The sequence below is a fragment of the Rattus norvegicus genome, chromosome 7 (assembly GCF_036323735.1).
Source record: "Rattus norvegicus strain BN/NHsdMcwi chromosome 7, GRCr8, whole genome shotgun sequence".
In the NCBI taxonomy this organism is placed as follows: Eukaryota; Metazoa; Chordata; class Mammalia; order Rodentia; family Muridae; genus Rattus; species Rattus norvegicus.
Window position 1 is genome coordinate 15,482,189 of NC_086025.1, and position 8,139 is coordinate 15,490,327.

Consider the following 8,139-nt stretch of genomic DNA (forward strand, 5'->3'; position numbering starts at 1 on the left):
ACTTCAGGGGGAATCACTATCCCTGAACTCAAGCAGTATTACAGAGCAATAGTGATAAAAACTGCATGGTATTGGTACAGAGACAGACAGATAGACCAATGGAATAGAACTGAAGACCCAGAAATGAACCCACACACCTATGGTCACTTGATTTTTGACAAAGGAGCCAAAACCATCCAATGGAAAAAAGATAGCATTTTCAGCAAATGGTGCTGGTTCAACTGGAGGGCAACATGTAGAAGAATGCAGATCGATCCATGCCTATCTCCCTGTACAAAGCTTAAGTCCAAGTGGATCAAGGACCTCCACATCAAACCAGACACACTCAAACTAATAGAAGAAAAACTAGGGAAGCATCTGGAACACATGGGCACTGGAAAAAATTTCCTGAACAAAACACCAATGGCTTATGCTCTAAGATCAAGAATCGACAAATGGGATCTCATAAAACTGCAAAGCTTCTGTAAGGCAAAGGACACTGTGGTTAGGACAAAACGGCAACCAACAGATTGGGAAAAGATCTTTACCAATCCTATAACAGATAGAGGCCTTATATCCAAAATATACAAAGAACTCAAGAAGTTAGACCGCAGGGAAACAAATAACCCTATTAAAAAATGGGGTTCAGAGCTAAACAAAGAATTCACAGCTGAGGAATGCCGAATGGCTGCGAAACACCTAAAGAAATGTTCAACATCTTTAGTCATAAGGGAAATGCAAATCAAAACAACCCTGAGATTTCACCTCACACCAGTGCGATTGGCTAAGATCAAAAACTCAGGTGACAGCAGATGCTGGCGAGGATGTGGAGAAAGAGGAACACTCCTCCATTGTTGGTGGGATTGCAGACTGGTAAAACCATTCTGGAAATCAGTCTGGAGGTTCCTCAGAAAATTGGACATTGAACTGCCTGAGGATCCAGCTATACCTCTCTTGGGCATATACCCAAAAGATGCCCCAACATATAAAAGAGACGCGTGCTCCACTATGTTCATCACAGCCTTATTTATAATAGCCAGAAGCTGGAAAGAACCCAGATGCCCTTCAACAGAGGAATGGATACAGAAAATGTGGTACATCTACACAATGGAATATTACTCAGCTATCAAAAACAACGAGTTTATGAAATTCGTAGGCAAATGGTTGGAACTGGAAAATATCATCCTGAGTGAGCTAACCCAATCATAGAAAGACATACATGGTATGCACTCATTGATAAGTGGCTATTTGCCCAAATGCTTGAATTACCCTAGATCCCTAGAACAAATGAAACTCAAGACGGATGATCAAAATGTGAATGCTTCACTCCTTCTTTAAATGAGGAAAAAGAATACCAATACTAAGCCACTACCTAAAGACTATATATGGACTGACCCTGGACTCTGACCCCATAGGTAGCAATGAATATCCTAGTAAGAGCACCAGTGGAAGGGGAAGCCCTGGGTCCTGCTAAGACTGAACCCCCAGTGAACTAGTCTATGGGCGGAGGGCGGCAATGGGGGGAGGGTTGGGAAGGGAACACCCATAAGGAAGGGGAGGGGGGAGGGGGATGTTTGCCCGGAAACCGGGAAAGGGAATAACACTCGAAATGTATATAAGAAATACTCAAGTTAATAAAAAAAAATTAAAAAAATATAAAAAAAAAGAAATACTCAAGTTAATTAAAAAAAAAGAAGTCCATGAAATAAAAAAAAAAGACACTTTACTAAAGCTCAAAGCACAAATTGCACCTCACACAATAATAGTAGGAGATTTTAACACCCCACTCTCATCAATGGACAGATCTTGGAAACAGAAATTAAACAGAGACGTAGATATAATAACAGAAGTCATGAACCAAAGGGACTTAACAGATATTTATAGAACATTCTATCCTAAAACAAAAGGACATACCTTCTTCTCACGAATTCAAAACTGACCATATAATTGAACATAAAACAGGCCTCAACAGATACAGAAAGGTAGAAATAATCACATGCGTCCTATCAGACCACCACGGGCTAAAGCCAGTCTTCAACAATAAGGGAAAAAAGTCCACATATACATGGAAGTTGAACAGTGCTCTACTCGATGATAACCTGGTCAAGGAAGAAATAAAGAAATTAAAGACTTCTTAGAATTTAATGAAAATTAAGGTACAACATACCCAAACTTATGGGAAACAATGAAAGCTGTGCTAAGAGGAAAATCCATATCTCTGAGTGCCTGCAGAAAGAAACAGGAGAGAGCATATATCAGCCGCTTGAAAACACATCTAAAAGCTCTAGAACAAAAAGAAGTAAATACACCCAGGAGGAGCAGAATGCAGGAAATAATCAAACTCAGAGCTGAAATCAACCATGTAGAAACAAAAAGTACTATACAAAGAATCAACAGAACTAAAAGTTAGTTCTATGAGAAAATCAAAAAGATAGATAAACCCATAGCCAGATTAATGAGAGGACACAGAGAGTGTGTCCAAATTTAAAAAATCAGAAATAAAAAGGGAGAAATAACTACAGAATCAGAGGAAATTCAAAAAATCATCAGATCCTACTACAAAAGCCTATATGCAACAAAACTTGAAAATCTGAAGGAAATGGACAATTTCCTAGAAAGATTCCAGGTACCGAAGTTAAATCAGGAACAGATAAACCATTTAAACAACCCCACAATTCTTAAAGAAATAGAAGTAGTCTCTAAATGTCTCCCAACCAAAAAGAGACCAGGTCCAAATGGGTTTAGTGTCGAATTCTACCAGACCTTCATAGAAGACCTTATATCAATACTATGCAAATTATTCTACAAAATTGAAACAGATGGAGTGCTACCAAATTCCTTCTATGAAGCCACAATTACTCTTTTACCTACACCACACAAAGACCCAACAAAGAAAGAGAACTTCAGACCAATTTCCCTTATGAATATCGATGCAAAAATACTCAACAAAATTCTGGCAAACCGAATCCAAGAGCACATCAAAACAATCATCCACCATGACCAAGTAGACTTCAATCCAGGCATGCAGGGATGGTATAATATACAGAAAACTATCAGCGTAATCCACTATGTAAACAAACTGAAAGATAAAAGCCCATGATCATTTCATTAGATACCGAGAAAGCATTTGACAAATTTCAACACCCCTTCATGATAAAAGTCCTGGACAGAACAAGAATTCAAGGTTCATACCTAAACATAGTAAAAGCCATATACAGCAAATCAGTAGCAAATTTTAAACTAAGTGGAGAGGAACTTGAAGCCATCCCACTAAAATCAGGGACAAGACAAGGCTGCACACTCTCTCCCTACTTATTCAATATAGTTCTTGAAGTCCTAGCCAGAGCAATTGGACAACAAAAGAAGATCAAAAGGATACAGATTGGAAAGGAAGAAGTAAAAATATAACTATTTGCAGACAATATGTTAGTATACTTAAGTGATCCCAAAAGTTCCACCAGAGAACTACTAAACCTGATAAACAACTTCAGCAAAGTGGTTTGGTATAAAATTAAATAAATCAGTAGCCTTCCTCTACACAAAAGAGAAACAAGCTGAGAAAGAAATTAGGGAAATGACACCCTTCAATATAGTCCCAAATAATATAAAATACTTCGATGTGACTTCAACCAAGCACGGGAAAGATGTGTATGATAAGAATTTCCAGCCTCTGAAGAAAGAAATTGAAGAAGATCTGAGAAGATGGAAAGATCTCCCATGCTCATGGATTGGCAGGATTAATATAGTAAAAACGGCGATTTTACCAAAAGCGATCTACAGATTCAATGCAATCCCGTTCAAAATACCAATCCAATTCTTCAAAGAGTTAGACAGAAAAATTTGCAAATTCTTTGGGAATAACAAAAAACCGAGGATAGCTAAAGCTATGCTCAACAATAAAAGGACTGCCCAGGGAAGCACTATTCCTGAACTCAAGCAGTATTACAGAGCAATAGTGATAAAAACTGCATGGTATTTGTACAGAAACAGATAGACCTGTGGAATAGAATTGAAGATCCAGAAATGAACCCACACACCTATGGTCACTTGATTTTTGACAAAGGAGCCAAAACCATCCAATGGAAAAAAGATAGCATTTTCAGCAAATGGTGCTGGTTCAACTGGAGGGCAACATGTAGAAGAATGCAGATAGATCCATTCTTATCACCCTGTGCAAAACTTAAGTCGAAGTGGATCAAGGAACTCCACATCAAACCAGATATACTCAAACTAATAGAAGAAAAAGTGGGAAAAGAATCTCAAATGCATGGGCACTGGAGAAAATTTCCTGAACGAAACACCAAAGGCTTCTGCTCTAAGATCAAGAATCGACAAATGTGATCTCATAAATCTGTAAAGCCTCTGTAAGGTAAAGGATACTGTTGTTAGGAAAAAATCTCAACCAACAGATTGGGAAAAGATCTTTACCAAATCTACAACAGATAGAGGGCTTATATCGAAAGTGTACAAAGAACTCAAGAAGTGTGACTGCAGGGAGACAAATAACCTATTACAAAATGGGTTTCAGAGGTAAACAAAGAATTCACAGCTGAGGAATGCCGAATGGCTGAGAAACACCTAAAGAAATGTTCAACATCTTTAGTCATAAGGGAAATGCAAATCAAAACAACCCTGAGATTTCACCTCACACCAGTGAGAGTGGCTAAGATCAAAAACTCAGGTGACAGCAAATGCTGGCGAGGATGTGGAGAAAGAGGAACACTTCCCCATTGTTGTTGGGATTGCAACTGGTAAACCCATTCTGGAAATCAGTCTGGAGGTTCCTCGGAACATTGGACATTGAACTAACTGAGGACCCAGCTATACCTCTCTTGGGCATATACCCAAAAGATGCCTCAACATATAAGAAAGACACATGCTCTGGACATTGAACTGCCTGAGGATCCAGCTATACCTCTCTTGGGCATATACCCAAAAGATGCCCCAACATAGAAAAAAGGCACGTGCTCCACTATGTTCATAGCAGCCTTATTTATAATAGCCAGAAGCTGGAAAGAACCCAGATGCCCTTCAACAGAGAAATGGATACAGAAAATGTGGTACATCTACACAATGGAATATTACTCAGCTATCAAAAACAATGACTTCCCCAAATCCCGTGGGAGGGAGAGCTAAACCATCAGAGAGGCAGACACGCCTGGGAAACCAGAAGAGACTGCACTCTGCATACACATCAGGATGCCAGAGGAAAACACCAAAGGCCATCTGGAACCCTGGTGCACTGAAGCTCCCGGAAGGTGCGGCGCAGGTATTCCTGGTTGCTGCCGCCACAGAGAGCCCGTGGGCAGCACCCCGCGAGCAAACTTGAGCCTCGGGACCACAGGTAAGACCAACCTTTCTGCGGCAAGAAAGCTGCCTGGTGAAATCGGGACACAGAGGCAGAATTCCTCTAGGACCGGGCACGTCCTGTGTTTACCGGAAGTCCCACACCCATGGATCCCGGCCTGCAGCAGCTCTCTGCTCCCAGACCCTGTGGGAAAGAGACCTCACTGCCTGGTCAGGTGGGCACTCCTAAGGCTGCAGAGCGGAAGAGACCACCAACACTGCCCACCCCTGCCCACATCCCTGGCCCAAGAGGAAACTGTATAAGGCCTCTGGGCTCCCGTGGGGGAGGGCCCAGGGGCGGCAGGACACCTGCCTGAGACACCGCCGGAACCTGAAGGAAACAGACCGGATAAACAGTTCTCTGCACCCAAATCCCGTGGGAGGGAGAGCTAAACCCTCAGAGAGGCAGACACGCCTGGGAAACCAGAAGAGACTGCACTCTGCATACACATCTCGGACGCCAGAGGAAAACACCAAAGGCCATCTGGAACCCTGGTGCACTGAAGCTCCCGGAAGGGGCGGCCCAGGTATTCCTGGTTGCTGCTGCCACAGAGAGCCCGTGGGCAGCACCCCGAGAGCGAACATGAGCCTCGGGACCACAGGTAAGACCAACCTTTCTGCTGCAAGAAAGCTGCCTGGTGAACTCAAGACACAGGCCCACAGGAACAGCTGAAGACCTGTAGAGAGGAAAACTACACGCCCGAAAGCAGAACACTCTGTCCCCATAACTGACTGAAAGAGAGGAAAACAGGTCTACAGCACTCCTGACACACAGGCTTATAGGACAGTCTAGCCACTGTCAGAAATAGCAGAACAAAGTAACACTAGAGATAATCTGATGGCGAGAGGCAAGCGCAGGAACCCAAGCAACAGAAACCAAGACTACATGGCATCGTCGGAGCCCAATTCTCCCACCAAAACAAACATGGAATATCCAAACACACCAGAAAAGCAAGATCTAGTTTCAAAATCATATTTGATCATGATGCTGGAGGACTTCAAGAAAGACATGAAGAACTCCTTTAGGGAAACACAGGAAAACATTAATAAACAAGAAGAAGCCTACAGAGAGGAATCGCAAAAATCCCTGAAAGAATCACAAAAATCCCTGAAAGAATTCCAGGAAAACACAATCAAACAGTTGAAGGAACTAAAAATGGAAATAGAAGCAATCAAGAAAGAACACATGGAAACAACCCTGGATATAGAAAACCAAAAGAAGAGACAAGGAGCTGTAGATACAAGCCTCACCAACAGAATACAAGAGATGGAAGAGAGAATCTCAGGAGCAGAAGATTCCATAGAAATCATTGACTCAACTGTCAAAGATAATGTAAAGCGGAAAAAGCTAGTGGTCCAAAACATACAGGAAATCCAAGACTCAATGAGAAGATCAAACCTAAGGATAATAGGTATAGAAGAGAGTGAAGACTCCCAGCTCAAAGGACCAGTAAATATCTTCAACAAAATCATAGAAGAAAACTTCCCTAACCTAAAAAAAGAGATACCCATAGGCATACAAGAAGCCTACAGAACTCCAAATAGATTGGACCAGAAAAGAAACACCTCCCGTCACATAATTGTCAAAACAGCAAACGCACAAAATAAAGAAAGAATATTAAAAGCAGTAAGGGAAAAAGGTCAAGTAACATATAAAGGCAGACCTATCAGAATCACACCAGACTTCTCGCCAGAAACTATGAAGGCCAGAAGATCCTGGACTGATGTCATACAGACCCTCAGAGAACACAAATGCCAGCCCAGGTTACTGTATCCTGGAAAACTCTCAATTAACATAGATGGAGAAACCAAGATATTCCATGACAAAACCAAATTTACACAATATCTTTCTACAAATCCAGCACTACAAAGGATAATAAATGGTAAAGCCCAACATAAGGAGGCAAGCTATACCCTAGAAGAAGCAAGAAACTAATCGTCTTGGCAACAAAAGAAAGAGAATGAAAGCACACAAACATAACCTCACATCCATACATGAATATAACGGGAAGCAATAATCACTATTCCTTAATATCTCTCAACATCAATGGCCTCAACTCCCCAATAAAAAGACATAGATTAACAAACTGGATACGCAACGAGGACCCTGCATTCTGCTGCCTACAGGAAACACACCTCAGAGACAAAGACAGACATTACCTCAGAGTGAAAGGCTGGAAAACAATTTTCCAAGCAAATGGTCAGAAGAAGCAAGCTGGAGTAGCCATTCTAATATCAAATAAAATCAATTTTCAACTAAAAGTCATCAAAAAAGATAAGGAAGGACACTTCATATTCATCAAAGGAAAAATCCACTAAGATGAACTCTCAATCCTAAATATCTATGCCCCAAATACAAGGGCACATACATATGTAAAAGAAACCTTACTAAAGCTCAAAACACACATTGCACCACAATAATAGTGGGAGATTTCAACACCCCACTCTCATCCATGGACAGATCATGGAAACAGAAATTAAACAGAGATGTAGACAGACTAAGAGAAGTCATGAGCCAAATGGACTTAACGGATATTTATAGAACATTCTATCCTAAAGCAAAAGGATATACCTTCTTCTCAGCTCCTCATGGTACTTTCTCCAAAATTGACCATATAATTGGTCAAAAAACGGGCCTCAACAGGTACAGAAAGATAGAAATAATCCCATGCGTGCTATCGGACCACCACAGCCTAAAACTGGTCTTCAATAACAATAAGGGAAGAATGCCCACATATACGTGGAAATTGAACAATGCTCTACTCAATGATAACCTGGTCAAGGAAGAAATAAAGAAAGAAATTAAAAACTTTT